The sequence below is a fragment of the Amphiura filiformis genome, chromosome 11, assembly GCF_039555335.1.
Source record: "Amphiura filiformis chromosome 11, Afil_fr2py, whole genome shotgun sequence".
Classification (NCBI taxonomy): domain Eukaryota; kingdom Metazoa; phylum Echinodermata; class Ophiuroidea; order Amphilepidida; family Amphiuridae; genus Amphiura; species Amphiura filiformis.
This window is the reverse complement of record NC_092638.1, coordinates 66,441,735-66,461,420: the sequence shown is the minus strand read 5'-3', so window position 1 is coordinate 66,461,420 and position 19,686 is coordinate 66,441,735. Positions and strand designations below refer to the sequence as shown.

Sequence of the window (19,686 nt, the reverse complement as noted above, 5' to 3'; positions counted from 1 at the left end):
TTTAAGCCAAATCTATTATTTTTTTTACTAATCTATTTTTATGGAAATGTTATAACATGACTTTAAAAAGCCATGTTATAACATTTCCATAAAAATAGATTAGTATTTCTTTCCATAAAATGTTAGATTTTACTGTCAGATATGTACCTTTCTTATTTAAGCTGAACAACTGAGGTAAAGCAAAGAAAATTGGAATTAACTATCATCGCCGATGTCGTTAATGCGGCCACTCCATTCGGTTGTGCTACGACACGATCCTTTATGTGTGTCGCCATATACATGTACGTACTGTGTTATGAACCTCGAGTACCTGTTCGTCTAATATTTCCATTGTAATTATTTATTCAAAATAACAGATTTGAGACTAAGCTACAGTCTTTTTGTAGGGTTTGTTAGTTTAATAAAGTACATTATAATTACATGTATATTAAAAAACAAAATTTTGAAATATATTGAGGGTGAATCTCTCCGCAAATGTTATACATTTCGATTTGGATTTGGAAGATACCTTCTCTTAAATAACAGTATTGCGAACCACCAGCATACATAACTCGATGTAGAGAGTCTTTCCTATTCAGAGGAAATATTGCAATTACACGCCTTATTGCCTTTTAACAATAACCATTGATACTAGCACATATCAGAGAAGATGTAAGAAAAGGAGGGAGAACAGAATTATATCCTTGAGATAATCCCGTAGGTAATCCTGTTGCACCTATTCATAGTCCTTTATTCTCAAGTGGTGGGTTAACCAACAATTAACAATGAGAGGACATTCCTGAACCTCGTTCAGTTGGGGATGATTTGAAGTGACCGCCAATTATGACCATTTGATATTTAATACCAGCAATGTGAAAAAAAGAAGAAATAATGTAGTGCCAAAATAATGTACCCTTTTACGGAAGGAGCAAAGTTTAACAAGTTATAACTCCGCTTCTGCAGTACGAATGTTAGGTTATTATTTCCCAGTCTTTAAAAAAAATTGCAGCCAGAGGTGGGAATCGATCTCGGTACCTCCCGGTTAAACAGCACTGTGCAAGACCACTAAGCCAACTAAATATCTGTTGTGAGATGTGTGACATTAATCTTTGATATTGCTTAATGGAACAAATCGCGGAATTTAATCAGTAATAAAAGAAGTAGATTCTTATATAGCGGTCAAATTTATAAAAGGGGAAATATTTGTCCCTGCTCTAAAGAAAATATAGGTTAGAAAATTATCAAATAAATTTAAATTACAAATTGAGATTTTATATTTATTTCTTTCACGAGGCGGCATTATCACAGACAAACACTGTATAAGCTAAAAACTCGACCCTCATCACTAGATTCTGTCATAGCTCAATGGTAGAGCATCAGACTGCTGATATCAATATCGTTGGTTCGAGTCCTCCTGCCAGCAATGGTTATATTTATGATTTTAATGCTACGCTAAAATTTGTTCAATTTATTTATTTATTTATTTATTTATTTATTTGTTTTTGTTTATATAATTATGTAAATAATTTGATATATTTGAAAGAGGTATTTGAGCAATTCGAAATTTTGATTTTATAATCCTATGGGATCATTATGAACCCCCACCCCCTCCCAAATTGCCAAACGCACAACACCTATGAGTTTGCATCATGCATAATGATCAGTACGTCCATGTCATCATCATTAAAAAAAAACACCATTCTATGTAGGCCTATACCAAGGGGTGACACTAAATTCACGGTTGTTCTATTAGCAACGCAAAATCTATGAAAATTTCCGCTGGTTTACTAGCTAGAAAGTAAGGCCAGTTATCGATCCGTTATAGCTCGTTATGAATAGTTCATGTTCGACCCCTTGGATCATGTTAATTGAGTTTGTTAGTTTTGCGAACTGTGCCTGTTCAATGAGATTATAGCGCGCCCCAATACATCTGGGCACAAACCAGGCGAAAACGATCCAGTTTAATGACAGAGGCAAGGTGGGAAATACAAGTAGTATTTAAGTTATAATAACCTTTGATACCCGACCTGACCTTCCATCATGGCGCCTTATTCGTCTTATGTATTTCTATTATGCTCTCAAGTAAAATAAAATATCAATCTGCACTGAGCAGACAATGTAACTTGGCTCCCAGCATGAATTATTGATTTTATACGGAGGTAAAAAAATGCAGTGTATGTGCATGATGTGCAAGCATACTCCAAATATTTACGGTAAATCTGAATAGTGGTCACATGTTGATATATCGTGTGTTCGGGAAATCACGTGGCAACATTTTAAGATTTCAGGCTTGTTTAGTAGTTAATTGCCATTTGTACTCTTTATTATTTATCTTTGTTAATTGACATATATTTTAAATGGCTGCCCATGATATCTGTTAAATTAAATGTTTTACGAATATAATTCTACCACGCAGAGGGGGGTCACGCAGCAGAATTTCACATCACCTGACTTAGCTAGATTTCGAAGCTCTGCTGTTCAAATTCATGTAAATTTCAAAGTTTATACATTTAATGTAAATTTATTTAATATAATACTAATTTTTTGTTATAACCAACTGGTACACGAAATATACTAGCTTATTACCTATACAGAAAGGTGATTATCAGCCTTCACTCAGCAAATTGTCATGCCTGGCATATGCAGCCATTCTCCGTCTGGATAACATGACTGTCGCCCTCAATACGTCTGGGCACAAATTTAAATAACAATACGCTATTTACATATCAATGCGGCCTCATGCTAATTAAAGCTGCCCCATCCAGGAGTCTATGCCTATACCTGACGCCGGCAACTAGACTACTATAAAAAAATTGTATCACATCTTTCCTGCTCAATCAAAATAATACTTGCAAATAGATCATAGTTTACTAATCTAATCCTGTATTATATAGACCTGTAATATCACCTGTAATATAGGTGATCATTGTTTACATGGTTTGTTATGGTTGGGATTAGTGTCCGATCTCTGTAATGTAATGTAAATGAAGCATATTGATACGCAGGAAGAATCGATCAGGGCGCTAGCTTCATTGTCCTATGAGATGTAGGGCCTAGTGCGAACTGTCCAAGCTGATTGTTCATAATCTTCATTGTTCATTGTATCATAATCTATTAGGGAAAGATAAATACTATTCAAAATATCAATAGATAAGACGAAAGGGATTTAGAGATTTGTAATTGAGTCATGCATGATTTAACAGAAGGTTCTTTCCAAAACCCAAACGTAATGAATAATGGCTTAAATAGAGGGCAGCATATCAATTTCTTAACGTTAACACTTCAGCGTGTTAATCGTGATAAGCAAGCGAAAGAGGGCGGTATACAGGGCTAGCTAGCGGAACCAGACGTTGGTGGAAGCGATATCGCCATTTTTGACGTCGCCATTGGATTAACACATAATCATGGAATCTTCACAAACAATTCTAAATTTGTTATGTGGTGTCAAACCAAAATTATCTTACTCTAAAACCGTCGGGGTACGACAAAGTACCCCACTGCAAGTATGTTAATTTTCCATTTGTAATTGCTAACCGTGTAATGGGGCTGTCAGCCCCATATGGAAAGGTTTTCCTATGAAAGTCTCTTTAAATAAATTATACTCGACTCCAGTGTGTGCACGCTGTGTGCACTGAGGCATTCGAGGTCAATGCACAATGCATACATTACCACACAGCACACTAAGCAGGGCTGTACGGAAGAGGGTATGGTTTTTCCTACGGTACGACGGCATTTTGTAACCAATCAGATTCCTTTTTAGAGAGTAGAATCTGGCAAAGTATTTCTAGGAAATATCGTGTGAGCCAAGTCAATCGGACTGACTATTATCAAGTGAGGGCTGTCTATAGCACGCTACTTTAATAACACGGGGTGCATGTCAGTGTATTTCGCAGTAAATTGAGTGAGATTTTGGGAATACCTTGCAGTGTTTAGTGCTCCTGTACGACGAGGTCTTTCATCAGATTTCCTTGAAAATCGGGGAAAGTAGAGTTTAATATATACATGAGACAATTAAGAGTGAGCCAAAAAATAAAAGACTTTCCCTTTATAATAATAGTTGAAAGTGAAAAAAGACAATTTTCTCCCATTGTTTAACTGTGGGACCCCTTTTATTTGAGCAAAAGAGACTACTTTTCCATATGGTATCTTCGCCAGCCTCGTACGTCACGTGTAGCGTGTCCTATGCCGCCTGCGTGGAACAGCGCAGCACACTACATAGTGTCATCGCCCCGATATCTTCATGGTAGAAATCGCCATGGTAGGTTGAATCCACAGCCACCCATGGCCATTTTATTCGGACCTTATGAGATGCATAATTAGCGAAGTGACCTGACTAAGGCTACTGACAATAGCCGGGGTAATTGATTTCTCGCTGTGTGAGTAAGCTTGTATTAAAAACATCGGTCGATGTTTTGCCACAAGTTTAAAAAAATAACGGTTAGTTCATGAAACCGAAGAAGTGAAATTTAGCAAAACGCGACGAGGTTTATTTGCCCGTAAGAGAGCTTTATTGTTCCGCTATTGTATCCGCTATTGTATCCACTATTGTATTGTATTCATAAAAGCTACTGCAAGAATCGCGGCAATCCCTGATGTTGCTGGTGTCTACCGCCGGCGGTTCGCATTTATTAACATTCAAAATGATCCGATACTCTTACATTTATAGACTTATTACCGCTTTTTATATAATATTCAGAAATTGCAATTATGAAAACTACAAACTTTGAAAGTGAAATATATTTACCATCGAAAATATATCATACTTAAATTCTATAGAATCTATAGATACCCAACCCAGAAGTGCCCCGTTTCTAAATTTTTGAGTGAACACGATAATGCGATTGATTTTCTTACACGTAAAATACGGCAAATTCAGAGAGAAAATCTTGTTTCTCGTATAGGGCCTACTATAGACATTTTCTTTTTGTTGGCTGGTCGCTGAGCTACATCTTTTTACTAATTATAGATACGTCAAAACGTGTTCCCATGTTGAAAGTGTACAAGCTATTTCTACTTGCTTTAGAGAGAGCACAATATTGAATGAAGACGATTTATTTGTGCCAGGATTTCATTTAATATATCCATTTTTTATTTTAATAATACCCCATACCTAACAAGAACATAAGAAAATATTGTAAAGGCCATAAATATACGCACTCATGCATAGGGAGACAAACATGATAAAGTTAATCTGTTCTTTTCATTCCCGTTCATTAACCTTTGGAACATTTCACATGCATGATGTTTGCATCAATCCTTCTCGGCAATCTAGGGCCATAGGCCTATAGTATTTTAAATCGTGAAACCGTAGAACGATCTGTTGGTTGGCATAGATATTGAATAAAATTGAATCCCATCACATCAATTCAAAGCTACACCCTTTTTTGAAATACTGGTTACCACCGGCTTAAAACGAATTGACAATAACTTGAAATTTGGAAATTTTGAGATAAATCCATATCATGGGTAATGTGAGGGCGCTCTTTTCATTGGTGACATCCTCAAATCACCAAATAATGAAAAGTAATTGAACAAAGTGGTGTTGTTCAACGATGTTTTATTATAAAATTATACACTGAAGCTCGTAGTTGGATCTAGGGCTTAGGCTAACGGTCCCTCGCAAGGGGTGCACTATTTGTTCCTAGCCTCCCTCGCGGCTTGCGCCCGGTTCTCTTAACTGAGTGCCGGGTGCGGCCGGAACGTTTACTTTGAAAAATTGCATTCTGAATACGAAGAATGCCATTCTGATATCAAATAATTTTGATTTTTTGAAATTCGCAATTTAATACACATTTTATGGCAAATCATTAAAAATTGATATTTTTGATATTTAACAGTACTTGAAGCAAACTTTATAAATCTGATGAGTTATACTTAAAGTGTATGTAGATGGGATGAAAAGCCGACGATCAATTGAAAATTGTGACCTTTCGTATTGAAGATATGGATTTTTTTCCCAAAACACCAAAAAAATTTAGGTCTTTTGGGAAAAAAATCCATATCTTCAATATGAAAGGTCAAAATTTTCAATTGACCGTCGGCTTTTCCTCCCTGCTACATACACTTTAAGAATATATCATTAGATTTATATAATTTACTTCGAGGACTGTTAATGTTATATATCAAAAATTTGAAAAATATCAAATTTTTATAATTTGTCATAAAATTTGTATAATACAGTGATTTTCAAAAAATTAAAATTATTTGATATCAGAAAGACATGCTTCGTATTCAGAATGCAATTCGATAGGTCTGAGGTGCTCTCATGTCCCACAAAAAATACTGTCGAAACGCAATAAACGCTCATTTTAGATCCCTTAAGCAAAAGTATATTCGACAAACAAGTTACAATTCTACCAAATTTATTCAAAATAAAACTATGCGGTAGAGTCAAAAACGCCGAAGTAGTGTTTCCTATTTTCATTAGGTAATGTGTTAACAATTATTATTATTTTATACAACTTGTAAACATTAATTTTTAGAATAACGAAGTGTCATTATCATCTACAAAAGAAAATATGTGTCATTTTTACACTAATCATGCTAAAAGATTTATAAATACCGTTTTACTTTATAGACGAACGAAAGTTAATTATAACCGTAGACATGACTGAAACCCGGACAGAATAAAATTGTTGGATGATTTGGAACTCAATTTATATGGCGGATCATTCCATAGTTTCCATGGTTTCCGACTTCAAAGCAATGATGTAGAATTAATGCCCTTTCGCATGAATTTGTTGTCCGACAAGACGACAGAAAATACTCGATGAACGGAGCGGTTTGGGTAGAAACCATGGAATTACAGGGCGAAAATAACGTAGGATTAAGTACGGTACCACCTCCATCTTCAAAGAAAATGTGTTCTGTCATGTGCGAAACAGTCCTGTGAATTGTAAAAATAATGAGAAAAAAAAATTACCAAAAGGAACATTTAAATACTCAAACAGATTTCAAAAAATGTAATAATATTTAAATGTGTACAACTCTCTTTTTGATCAAAAATACACACACAAAAATACCTTCGTGGGTCAAAATATCACTGTTAAGTTTCATGAACCCCGGGAACCTTGATATCAACATAAAAGACCATTCATTCCAATGACAAATGATCCAAATATTGTAACATTTGAAAATTGCGCTCATTTTGGACGCCATCGTGGAGTTATAGAAGTAAATGCGCAATAGTACACTAAGGAAAACATTGTAGCATTATGCAAATTATGACCCTAGCAATGATGCGTACGACTGTAGCAATGACAACTTTCATTTTTTTCACTTTTTATGCACATTTATTTTATCTATTGATTGAAATAAGTTTTTTTAAGTATTTCGTTCTATTTGAAACATACGAAGAACATTGTAGATTTTACAAGCAAAACCCACAGACTCTCCTCTTTCCATACACATCAAAATGTTGATGTTGTGCGACCGTTGCCGGTTATTCATGAACTACTCCCTATTCCAGAAAATACAGCACTGATTTTTCCACATGAAACGTAGCTACATCCTAATCCTATTAATGTTTGGTAATAAGGCCCGAAAACATGTGACAATCAGGCCCAAAGATTTGTACAAAGACTAATTAAAATTTATGCATTCTATTTTTTTTTCAAATCTTAATCTTAACGGATTAGCAGGAAATAACATTATAATATTATGAGCTAAATTCTTAGCCTATACGCAAGCTTTTGAATGCTTAGACTTAGAATTCTGTGACTACAATTGCAAGAAAGCATGCAAAATTGAATGTTTTTGGACCATTTTCCATCAAATTGATGGAATCAATGAAATATTGAAATTTGACTTTTATTGCCAGAATTAACTAAAGGATTAAGATTTAGCTATGTTTCATTTGGCAAAATAGGATAATATCTTTTTATTCCAAAAATTTAGTGCTGCATTTTCTGGAATAGGGAGTACAGCTCTTTTCCCATCAGTTCCTCTTAGCTGTATAGTTTGATCAGCTCGTAATAGGCAGGAAATATTAAGCTTTTACCACTACGCCGAAAAGTAGACCCACGTTAAGAGTGCTATTAGTTAACCTGTCTGGTCCATATTTTGTGTGTTAAAGATTGTAGACAAAGTATAGGACTTGAATTAATAATAAATTATGTAACACTAGTGTCTTTTCATGTGTCTCACTTTGTGTAAGATAAAATGGCGTCGGCGTCAGTTTGCAGAATCCTAAACTTCCCCTTGTTGGTAAAATTCGGGCTCGTTCGGGTCCTTCCCCCGTTCGAAGCGAAATTAATTTTCAAGGCAGCGTGCTGAATGACGTAAGTAAATGAAGCGGACAGTAAAGGGGAGAGTAGGTTAATCCCGAACACCTTTTCATTTAAGCCTATTACTACACATTAAAACAACGTAAGATAGAATAAACCATACCAAACGGTGATGAACAAACATGATTGAAATAAATGATCGACCTTCAATGGGCAACGAAAGGTTAGCTACTGGCCCAATGAAATTGTTTATTTGCATAGTAAATACAATATTGATCCCGCTCAAATTCTAAGCTCAAAATATTTTTATTTTTATTTTTTAGTCCAAATATTTCTCATGATGTTGATATACATATGAATTGTAATATCATAATATACTAATATATAATAAAGAAGCGGCTGATTTTATCCATATGTTTAAAAACCATTAAATTTGTAATACTTGATTAGAGTTCTTTTCTGAGAACAACAACAGTATGCGTTCTGTGCATAGAGAGTGTTTACAGTCCATTCTTTCAAAGCGGGCACATTTCATTTCATGGCGTCAAACCTTCTAGATCAAATATGTCTCGTTCGAAGGAACTCACCGCTTACAGTTGTTTTTTGCGGAATATCAATTTTAAACGTCTTATTTTCTTAAAAAAGGAGTCATTTTCATTGTCCTCATAATATTAGCTTGCCAATGATATGAAGATGATATGATATGCCCTTTAAGAGACTGTGATAAAGGGAGAATTTGACATTTTGGCAAAATGTCTACGAGCACCAATATAAAAACTTGATAAGATACTGTTCAATTGGGTGATTTTGATTTCAATTTTAGCACAATTTTCTCGACACCAAGGGGACCCGCATTTCAAGAGAAGTAATGCAGCGCTACGGAAAAACTTGATCAGATACTGTTAAAATTGGCAGTTTTGACATTATTTTGGCAACATTTTCTTGACTCCGAGGGAAACCTTCACCACCTCCCGCATCCCTTGTTCAGCCCCAGGAAAGTTAATGCAGATGTAGAACCCTTCTCCAGGACGGGTATTGCATATTCAAGAATCCCCTCTCCCAGCAATAGAGGCCCTGGTTCCAACACTGATAGCATATAACCGCACAATATCGGAATTTTCATTACATACCTGTTTGATGTGCCATATGTTCAGATCTCGTCAAGGTTGGAGTGTGGATCGGATCCTACTATCTTCTTTGCTCTTCTTCCAATCATCAGATATAAGGAAAGCTAATGTATAAAGGAACGGATTAATCGAGGAATTTATGGGTAAGATCAAACCCACTGTCCAAGCATACATTTCTGGCTTGACCGTATAAACACCACATTGAACAAGCAAACACACAAATGATAATGGCACCCAGCAACAAAAATCCGTCATAACGATCACTGACATTTTCATTGCCATGCGCCGTTCTTTATTTGTAGCTGATGATTGGACATTCGCTGAAGATTTTATAGCCGCGTGAAACATTTGACAGTACAATGCAGCTATTGTTATAAAACATACAAGGTTAAACCCAATAAAAATTACAATTGATATGTAACTAGTCACCCGGTAACCAGAAATAATAGAAATCTGATGAAAAATATCCAATAAAGTGGTTGTTCTTTTCAAGTTAAAATTGCCCAGTGCAAATAGAGCTCCTTGGTCATTTTTATTAATAAAACTACTCGCATTATACGTATAATCTAAAGTAAATTCAGGTAAAGAAAGTTTGGTATGTATGTCTTTGTCTGACGTCACTGGTGTCCTTACCATCGGAATTCCAACGCAAACTTCAGACAACTCAAATGAACCTGGGAAATAAAGTTGTAATACAATTGGACCCAGGGAAAGAACCAACGAAGTAAGCCAAGCAATTATGGTACATATATTTGTTCGAGTCGATCCTAAACCAGCTCTATCTAATGGATACAGTACTCCAAGATATCGGTCATAACTGATTAGAGTCACAAATAACACGGATGCCTCGCTCGATAGGATAGACAACATCGCAGCGATCTTGCAAAGAGCAGAATGCCTCCAATGGTCAGAAAACGATGGGAAATCTTCTGAATAATACATATCTGCAGATGCCAATAAGATCATGTCAACTCCCATAAGAAAATCAGATAAGGCTAAATTTGAAATAAAAAAATTCTGACCTTTATTGCCCTTACCTTTCGATTTCATCAATCGGTTGTATACTACAGCTCCATTTAACAGACAGGCAGAAATACCAACAAGCCACATAGATATACGTAGGAAAATATTGGAGAGCATGCGTTTACAAGTCAAATATGCCGAACGAGGATATATTGCAATGCAGGTGATATTGACACCATCCATAAAGCAACAAGAAGAGAAAGTATCCACTACAATAACCGATTTTTCTAATCCTGTTAGCACACTTTGGCTCAAAAATTTCAGTGGGTTTCCTCTTAAGTCAAATGTTTTAGCATGCAATGCAAACCCTACATTTTTAACGTATATGGTTTGGATATCATTATGTGATACGTCAAGAATGTTCAACTCCTGTAAAGGATCAACTAACTGGCTTTTAATTTCGGTCAGTTTATTATGTTTTAAATCTACAAAACTAACCCGGTTTAATCCTGAAAAACTACTAATAGAAGTGAGATTATTTGCAGCCAATTTCAAACTATCTAGATTCCTTAAGTATCTGAAAAATCCTGGTGATGTAGATCTAATACGATTAGCATTCAAATTAAGAACTACAAGGTTAAACATCATACCAAAAACTGTTGGTGACACATGTGTGATATTATTGTTTTGCAGATTTAGCATTTGGATAGCTTGGAGGCCTGTAAATGTAAAAGAAGTTAGAACTGTTACATTGTTATGATTTAATTTAAGAATTTTCAAATTAAAGCATTCAGAAAATGATGGCAGCATATGCAACAGATTAAAAGATAAATCTAAATATCTTAACGAATCTAACTGAGAAAACATATTATCCGGTAAACTTGTGATTTTGTTGATACTTAGATCCAGAAGAGTCAATTTCTTCGTAGAAGAAAAGATGTTTTCTTGGAGGGTAGTAATTTTGTTATTAGTCGCAAAGAAAGTAACCAATTCTGAGGCAAAAATAAGTAAGCTATCGGAAAGTATGGACAAACGGTTATCTCTAATTTCTATCATTCGTACCTTAGTCAGTGATCTGAATGTATTATCTGTTAACTCAGACAAACTATTATCACCTAGTAACAAAACTTCCAATAGAGTATTGGATGCCATCAAGTTGCTTGGTAATTCTTTAATCCTGTTACTAGATAAATAAAGTACTCTTATTTTGCCCATTCTACGAAATAGACCAACTGGTAATGACAACAACGTATTCCGTGATAAGTCAAGAAGCAGCAAATTCGTCAGTGATTTAAATATATCCTTATGTAGATCTGATAATTTATTGTCACTAAGTATCAGTATTTTCAATTTGACGTTATCATTAAACACATTTTCCGGTAAAACTTTAAGTTTGTTTGAGGCCATTTTGAAATGTGTTAGTTTTGTAGAGGAGGATAGTAAATCATTTTTCAAATAAGCTATCAAATTCCCTTCAATTTCAAGCTTTTCTAAATCATTCGCATTAATCGGGAGTGAGATATCAATGAATTTGTTCTCATTTGCATACAACTTTTTCAAAAGATGTATATTAGAAATATTGGGTAAAATATCCATGTTATTGTCGCTTATATCGATATACTCCATTTCGATCATAAATTGAAATATTCCATCTGGGAAATCTACAAGGAAGTTACCTTTGAGTATAAGCTTTTTCAAATTCACCAGATTGTCGAAGATACCCGGAGGCAATGAGGTCAATGCATTTCGATGAAGATGTAGTTGTCGTAACGTACTTAATGGTAGGAAAGAATCATTGAAGATATTTGATAATCTGTTGTAGCCTACATTTAAGATCTTTATCTTTGTTAGTGGTGCTAACGCCTCTTTTGGCCAGACGTTAATGTTGTTGAAACTTAAATCTAACTGAATAAGATTTGTTAAAGATTCAAATGTATTACTCCTGACAAAGGTAATTTCATTATTATCTAGAAATAATCTGCGCAACGAAAATAATCCAGTGAAGCTGCCAAGAGGTAAAACCCCTGTCAGCATGCTATTTGACAAAGATAATCTCGTTAAGTTCGACAAGCTCTCAAATCCAAAATCTGCTAAAACCAAAACGGACTCGTTACTTCCGAGGAACAAATGTTCTAAGCTTTGTAATCCTTTGATACTCTCATAGGTCAGATTTGAAGACAGCTTGTTTTTGCTCAAATCTAATGTAGTCAGATTGTCAAGCATAGAGAACACGTTGGCAGAAACCCTAGCAAGTTGATTTCTGGCCAAGAAGAGTTTCTGCAAACTTACAAGAGAGTCAAAACATTGTTTGACAGCGCTGTCAAGGTATTAAATTCCAAATCCAAAACAATTAACATATGCAAATCAGAAAACACATTATCTGGTAAAACTTCTAGCCTGTTATTACTCAATATTAAGATCATCACATTTGGAAAACAGGAAAACGCATAAGGAGAAAGGATGTTGAGTCCAGTCTCTGTCAAGGTCAAACCTGCGATGTTGCGATTGCAAACAATTAAAGATACAGTGCTTACATCCAAACATTGAACTAGCCACTCTTTATGATGTAATGTACAAATACAATCGGCAGGACACGTAATGTGATAAGAGTACAATTTAAACCATGGTAGATCTCCTAATTTGGCAATTGTTTTGTAAAAGTACCATTCGACGTTCCTATACTTGTAAGGTGCACACGTATCTACATTGAGATTTATATTAGTGTCAACAACTTGTACTTGAATGTCTAGATAACCCATTATTAGATTTACAATCAACGTATGTCCAACAATCGTCGTATTACAAGATTTAAATGGGAAAACAAAGACGCCTTCATCATTTTGCTCTATAAAGAAAGAAGACGAATTATGGTTTGCCTTTATTTGCAACACGTGTATTAAGACCCGTGCGTAAGATTGTGCGATAAATGTGATCGTGCACATATGGACCGCCAAAGCCTTTATACGTTGGGGTGAATTTGAGACGACATATACCCCATTACAAGAATTCTCGTCCACAGGTAGCGTATATCCTGTTTCATATTCATAGGAAACCCTAAAGTAAAGAGAATTACTATAGACGGGTTCAGCATACCGTTCATGAAATGGAAATTCGTCAACATCTTGCATGTAAAATTTATCGCTGTACGAATTACATCTAGCCGACGAGTATTTATAATAGGAAATTGGTATGTTAAAAGTACCATTAGAAAACCAACTTTTGGTCGCACTAAAATAATATGTGGCCATAGACGACCTGTAGTAGCGTAAGGATGAAATAGAAGAAAAATCACCACAAGTACCACAAGAAAAACAAGGAGTGCCTACAGAACATATGATTAATAGTGTTAAAATTCGCCATAGATACATTGTTAACTCTCGCCACTCTGTAAGTGGTATCAGTTTTTAAGTGTGTCACTTACTTCATTCCGTTTGCAGAAATAACAGCAGTTGCAAGCTTTACTTAATCAAGCTCCAAAAATCTTCTTTAAAAAGGCAAATTCGACCCAAAATTCGGTGACGTCTTACCCTTACTATCAAACTAACATTCTGCAATTCTTTATCACTGATGGGTTAAGTAATCGATGCCCTCTGTCTGATTTCTGATGGGAAAAAATAAAATATATACCGTATAATATAAATATAACGATAACAACAGCAATAATGAAGAAGAAGAAGATGATGATGATGATGATAATGATAATGATAATGATAATGATGATGATGATGATGATGATGATGATGATGATGATAATGATGATGATAATGCAATGATTCTCTATAAATTGATATATGTTGAAATCGATGATGACCTGATTTTGTTTATGATGATACATTTTAAGGCATTCTCATTCTTATTTTGTAAATATATACAAATGGAAAAATCAACTTCTGCGCATTTCACTGAAGTGATGATGATGCTTATTTTGTATATTTAGCACGGCAGTAATTAGCGCCATGTGTTACATTAATGGTGCTGCAGTGGCCAATTTTATACATTAAGGTTACTGTTGGTCAATGTTACATTAAGGTTAGGGTTAGGGATAGTGGATTAGGGTTAGGATTAGTGGGTTTGGATAACCTTAAGAGATTTTGTTATCGACAGCCCGTCACCCATATCCATACTTAGAGACAGCCCGTCACCCATTTTTTAACGGAGTTTAAATATTTGAGTTACACTTTCTACTTATTTTACATTTTACCCCGTAATTTCCCTCATTCTTCAGGCCCTGCCACTATCGGTGGCTAATTTACAAAAGCTTGAATTTTTGGTAAGTTAAAAACATTGTTTCTTTATAGGTATGGGCAGAGGGTGACACAATATTGTCCTTGAGCTTTTATATTAGCCACGCAAACTTATGGCAAATTTGGTTGGCTTGCGCTCAACAAAGTGAGGCAAGGTATCGATCGGTTATGAATAACTCACACCAACTCTGTTTCAGCCCATGTGATTGAGGTCACCACATAAAGGTGTCGTAAGTTTAGCGAATCGAACCTGTTGAAGATAGTAAAAAGCGCCCCCAAGCAAGGTTAGACCGGGCGGAAGTGGGTCAACTACTATGATCCCATCAGGCCACAGTGATTTGTTTCTGCCAGAAAGTCTTTTAATTTAATAAGGGAATGTTTTGTTGATCTAGTAATGTCGAAATTAAGACTAACTATCGATAATACGACGGAAATGTACGACAAGCATAAGATATGAAATACAGTGAGTATTTGAAGTCACAAAAATCATTTGACACCTCACGTGACATTCCAAAATGGCGCCTGCGACAATAATATTTGCCATGTGCTTCCTCCCTGTGGATAAGTATCCCGAAAAATATCAATCTGCACGAATACACTTATTGGTGTAGCCTGCCAGTATGAATTATTGTTTAAAAGTAGAATAGCACCGTACTTTTGACATTTAATTGTATACCGCCACTAATAATCCAAAAATCCGATCTTTATTCATCACGTCTATTGGCTCATTTTCTTACATTGAACTATTATAGGAACTTCAACATCGATGATAACCAGCGTTCACCACAACACCCCAGCAAAAATTCATAGGCTCACGTCAAGCCGTCTGTACACCTGTCTTCAATCATATAATAGATTGAATACAATACCGCTCTTTTCAAAGAGACTAATCTTACAAGGTGTAAGTGATTAGCATTTCTTTGACATCTATGGTTCAATGTATTGGTAGGTCCTACCCCGGGGGGGGGGGGGGGCACTTCAATTTGAAATGGATATAGGTCTAAGGCTGGCACTTTCGCACTAAGGGGCATTCGGTGAGAGCAACATGTAAAAAATATGGGGTCATGGGGTGAGCACATGACCTTTTTTTTTAATAGAATATTTGGGTGAGAACCAAAACAGCGCCACTTTGTGATTGGCAATTGGCCCCTATACCGGTAGCCTACATTAAAAAGTATGCATGGGTGACACCCAGGGGCGATTGTAGTATTTGTTTCCTAGCTACATCATATTTTGATTGTTTCCGTTTGCCATAATTTAACACGGAATAAAAGCAAACCTCACTGAAAAATAACATTTGCTGAAAAATCAACTAATTTTAGGGAGTGTTCAGAAATACTTTGGTGGGGGTCAATATATTTTTTCCCAAAACTTTGTTGACCCCCGGTCTCACAAGTTAATGGACCTAAAACTGTTATGACCCCCGTCCCCCACCCTCAGTTATGTACAAAACTATTTTGCCCCCCCCGACCTGTACCATTGTACGTCAAACGATAGAGGAAATATATTATTAAATAATACTAAAACTTGTATTCATGTCAGTGTTGTGAGTCGGTAAATTACCGGTTAATTTACATGGTAATTTACCGCCATCTTAATTTACCGTAGTAGTAAAATAGGGTAAAAAATTTTTGGCAAAGCTAGTCTGGTCGACATTTTTCCGTGACACGGAATGTGCATAATAATTATGTTTCGTTCGGTAGCGTATAGCCGATACAAACGGAAACTACTATGTCCCTTAATCAAACGTCTATTTATATTGTTGTGACGATAATTCATTCGATAATTGATTATTGATCATAAGCCATCATAAGTCATTCCCTCATCCCTTGGGACTCCAAATCTGGTACCTCGCTCTCCTTTCCCATGGACTAGTTCCCCAATTTAAATTCATAACAATATTAACGCCCTCTGGCCAGGTCATATGAATTGGACACATGCTAATGAGGGAGTGTCACATCCTGATTTAATAATCCTTGGTATGGGGCTGGCTAGGGATGGCTACGGGGCGTTAGCTCAAGGACAATATTGTTCAAGGTTGCGCCGCAGGCCTACAAGGAAACAATGTTGCTCCCAATACAATAGAAAACAAGCTTTAACTGTAAATTAGCCACCGATAGAGGGCAGGGCCTGAAGAATGAGGGAGATTATGGGGTAAAAAGTTTTAAAAAAGTATTAAATGGGTGACAAGCTGTCTCTAAGTACGGATATGGTTACGCTAGCTCTAACGCTAACCCTCGGGCCTGCCGGCCCTGCGGTATTGATGTTTTTGTTGTTACTGGGACCCTAACCCTAACCCACTAACCCTAAACCTAACCATAACCATAACCCACTAACCCTAACCCTAACCCTAACCCAACCCTGATCCTAACCCTTTACCCACTAACCCTAAACCTAACCCTAATCCACTAACCCTAACCCTAAGGGATTTGCCATTTGGTCTAATACCACTTGGTCTAATATCCATTTTGTCTACATCCATTTCGTCTAAACCCATTAGGTATATATCCACTACGTCCAATAATCATTTGGTCCTTTATTCATTTGGTCCGATAACCATTTGATCCGATAACCATTTAGTCTAATAACCAATAAGTCTAAAACCAATAAGTCTAAAACCATTTAGTCTAACAACCATTTAGTCTAATACTCATTTGGTCTATAACCAATAGGTCTAATACCCATTTGGTCTAATACCCATTTGGTCTACACACCATTTAGTCTTACAAGCATTAAGTTTATTAATAAATAGACGAAATGGTATTAGACTAACTGGTTATTAGACCATACGAGTATTAGACCTAACGGTTATTAGACCAAACGGTTATTAGACCAAATGTTTATTAATGAAATATTAGACAAAATGGTTATTAGACTATATGGTTAGTAGACATACCGGTTATTAGACCAAACAATATTAGACTAAATGGACATTAGACTATATGATTATTAGACTAACTGGCAATTAGCCTTTCTGGTAATAGACCAATTGAATATAGACTAAACGGGAATTAGACGAAATGGTATTAGACGAAATGGCAATAGACCCCCTAACCCTAACCCAATAACCCTAACCCTAACCCACTAACCCTAACCCTAACCCTAACCCTAACCCACTAACCCTAACCCTAACCCACTAACCCTAACCCTAATCCACTAACTCTGACCTTAACCCTAACCCACTAATCCTGATCCCAACCCACTAACCCTAACCCTAACCTTAATGTAACATTGACCAACAGTAACCTTAATGTATAACATTGCCGGGAACATTGCCCAACAGCAAACTTAATGTAACAAAGAGGGCGCTATTTAATGTCGTGCTAAATATACAAAATTAGCACCATCATCACTTCAGTGAAATGCGCAGAAGTTTCTTAAAATGTAATATACAGACTTGACATTTAATATGGAATATTTTTTCTCGAAATTCAAAGACTGGTCTGGACGGAGTCCGCATAAATCGCACGGGCTATATATTATTTGGGGTGTGTCGGGAGATGGTGTAAAATAATTGTTTGATAGAAAATGTGCTTTCTATAAGTTTAAATCATGGCGGATTTAGGGAAGCTGAATTTGAGCCTTGTGTGGGACACAATTTTGGACTTTATGCAACATTGTTCTGTGATTATCAAATTTATAAAGGTTTGTAGTGATATTTTTTAAACTTCGTCAGTAATTGCATTCATCTCAGCTGAAATACACTTGCAATGTACCAATTAGCTTAAAAATAGGGCTCTTAAAAGTGGTACGTACTCAGAAAGTTTGAATGGCCCCCTGGGGTCAAATGTTTTCCGCCGGTCAATGGGGTTACAAGTTTTTTTGCTGGAGGGATGCCTACTTGGCACCGTTTCTTTTCTTGAAATGTACAAATCACTAAGTGCCACGGATACGATGCCCGTACGATGATTTAGAATCAAGTTAAATTGCAAAGAAGATATGCACGCATTTTGAAGGTATTTCATCCTTCTTTTAATCACAAGCACTCAAAGTTCGCATATTATGTTGCGTTATGAATCCTTAGCTATATATCGCAGTGGTGTAGCGTCATAGGGGCACGAGGGCACGTGCCCCCCCCAAATCAATCTGAAATTTTAAAAATCCCATAGTTGCCGAAAAATGGCCTGTGCCCCCAATCAGACCCGGTCCCCCCCATCATGGTCGGTGCCCCCCAATGTGATGACCCACGCTACGCCACTGACATATCGCAATGCTATTTAGCAATTTGAGTGTCAATTAAGAAATATACCAAAGAGAACACGAGTGCACTTTGATATCGGCTCTACATGATAAACATGGCGAAAAACCGAAGCTAATCAGGGTAGGATAGTTGGGGTATACAACACATGCACAACATAACTCTGTAATGAATAGTTTCGTATTAGGGGCCGTTCAATATTATTGACCCCAGTGGAAGTTGAAAAGGAGAATCCGAATTTTTTGGCGCCTTGAGGGAGGAATCTGTTTTTTAAATTTTATTTAAACCATGAGGGTGAATGTTAAGCTTTAAATGAAAAAAAAAAGGTGAAAACAAGGGGAGAATCCGGACAATTTGAGCTGACGCGAGGGGGAAAGCGAAATATTTGGTCGATTTTTTTTGGTCAAAACTCCCACTTCCCCTAAATTAACTTATACTATAAATTGATATTTTATGCAAAATAAATCATTATTCACTAAACAACTGAAGTGCCTCCATTGTAAAACACCTTGGTATGTTGCTTACCTTTTCTTGTAGATATATTTCTTATGGCATCAACACAATCACACCCGATGACTCTTTACAGGTTCTTCCTCTGATAGCAATATCCAACACCCTAAAGAATAAGCAATAACAATTACCGGAGTTGCGTAGTAAAACTAAGCTCAGTTTCTAGGACAACATGTTTCAAAATACATTTATATTTATAAATAAAATTATACTCGCGCAACTAAATAATCTGCTCATCTTACCATCATCTTGACTCAATCATTTATAGTATAAGCTGTAAATTACACACATTTTGTTTGAAAAAGAAACGAAAAATACAAACATGGCACATGACTTGGAAGTGGCTCTTTTAAACTTCAATCTCTGAGAAACATTCCGATATATCCAGCCTGAAAGTTTGTAATATTAAAATAACTCATCGGGATGGATTTGTAACATCC

At 36.0% G+C, this 19,686-nt stretch overlaps 1 long non-coding RNA gene across 1 annotated transcript; it reads right to left on the bottom strand.

Annotated features, from left to right (window-relative positions):
• Window positions 1-9,346: 9,346 nt before the first annotated feature.
• LOC140164094 (uncharacterized) lies at window positions 9,347-19,354 on the bottom strand. Its single transcript, XR_011860493.1, has 3 exons — window positions 19,262-19,354; window positions 13,716-13,895; window positions 9,347-9,435 (listed from the first exon to the last, which is right to left on the bottom strand). It is a non-coding gene; the product is annotated as an uncharacterized lncRNA (long non-coding RNA).
• Between the last annotated feature and the right edge of the window lie 332 nt (window positions 19,355-19,686).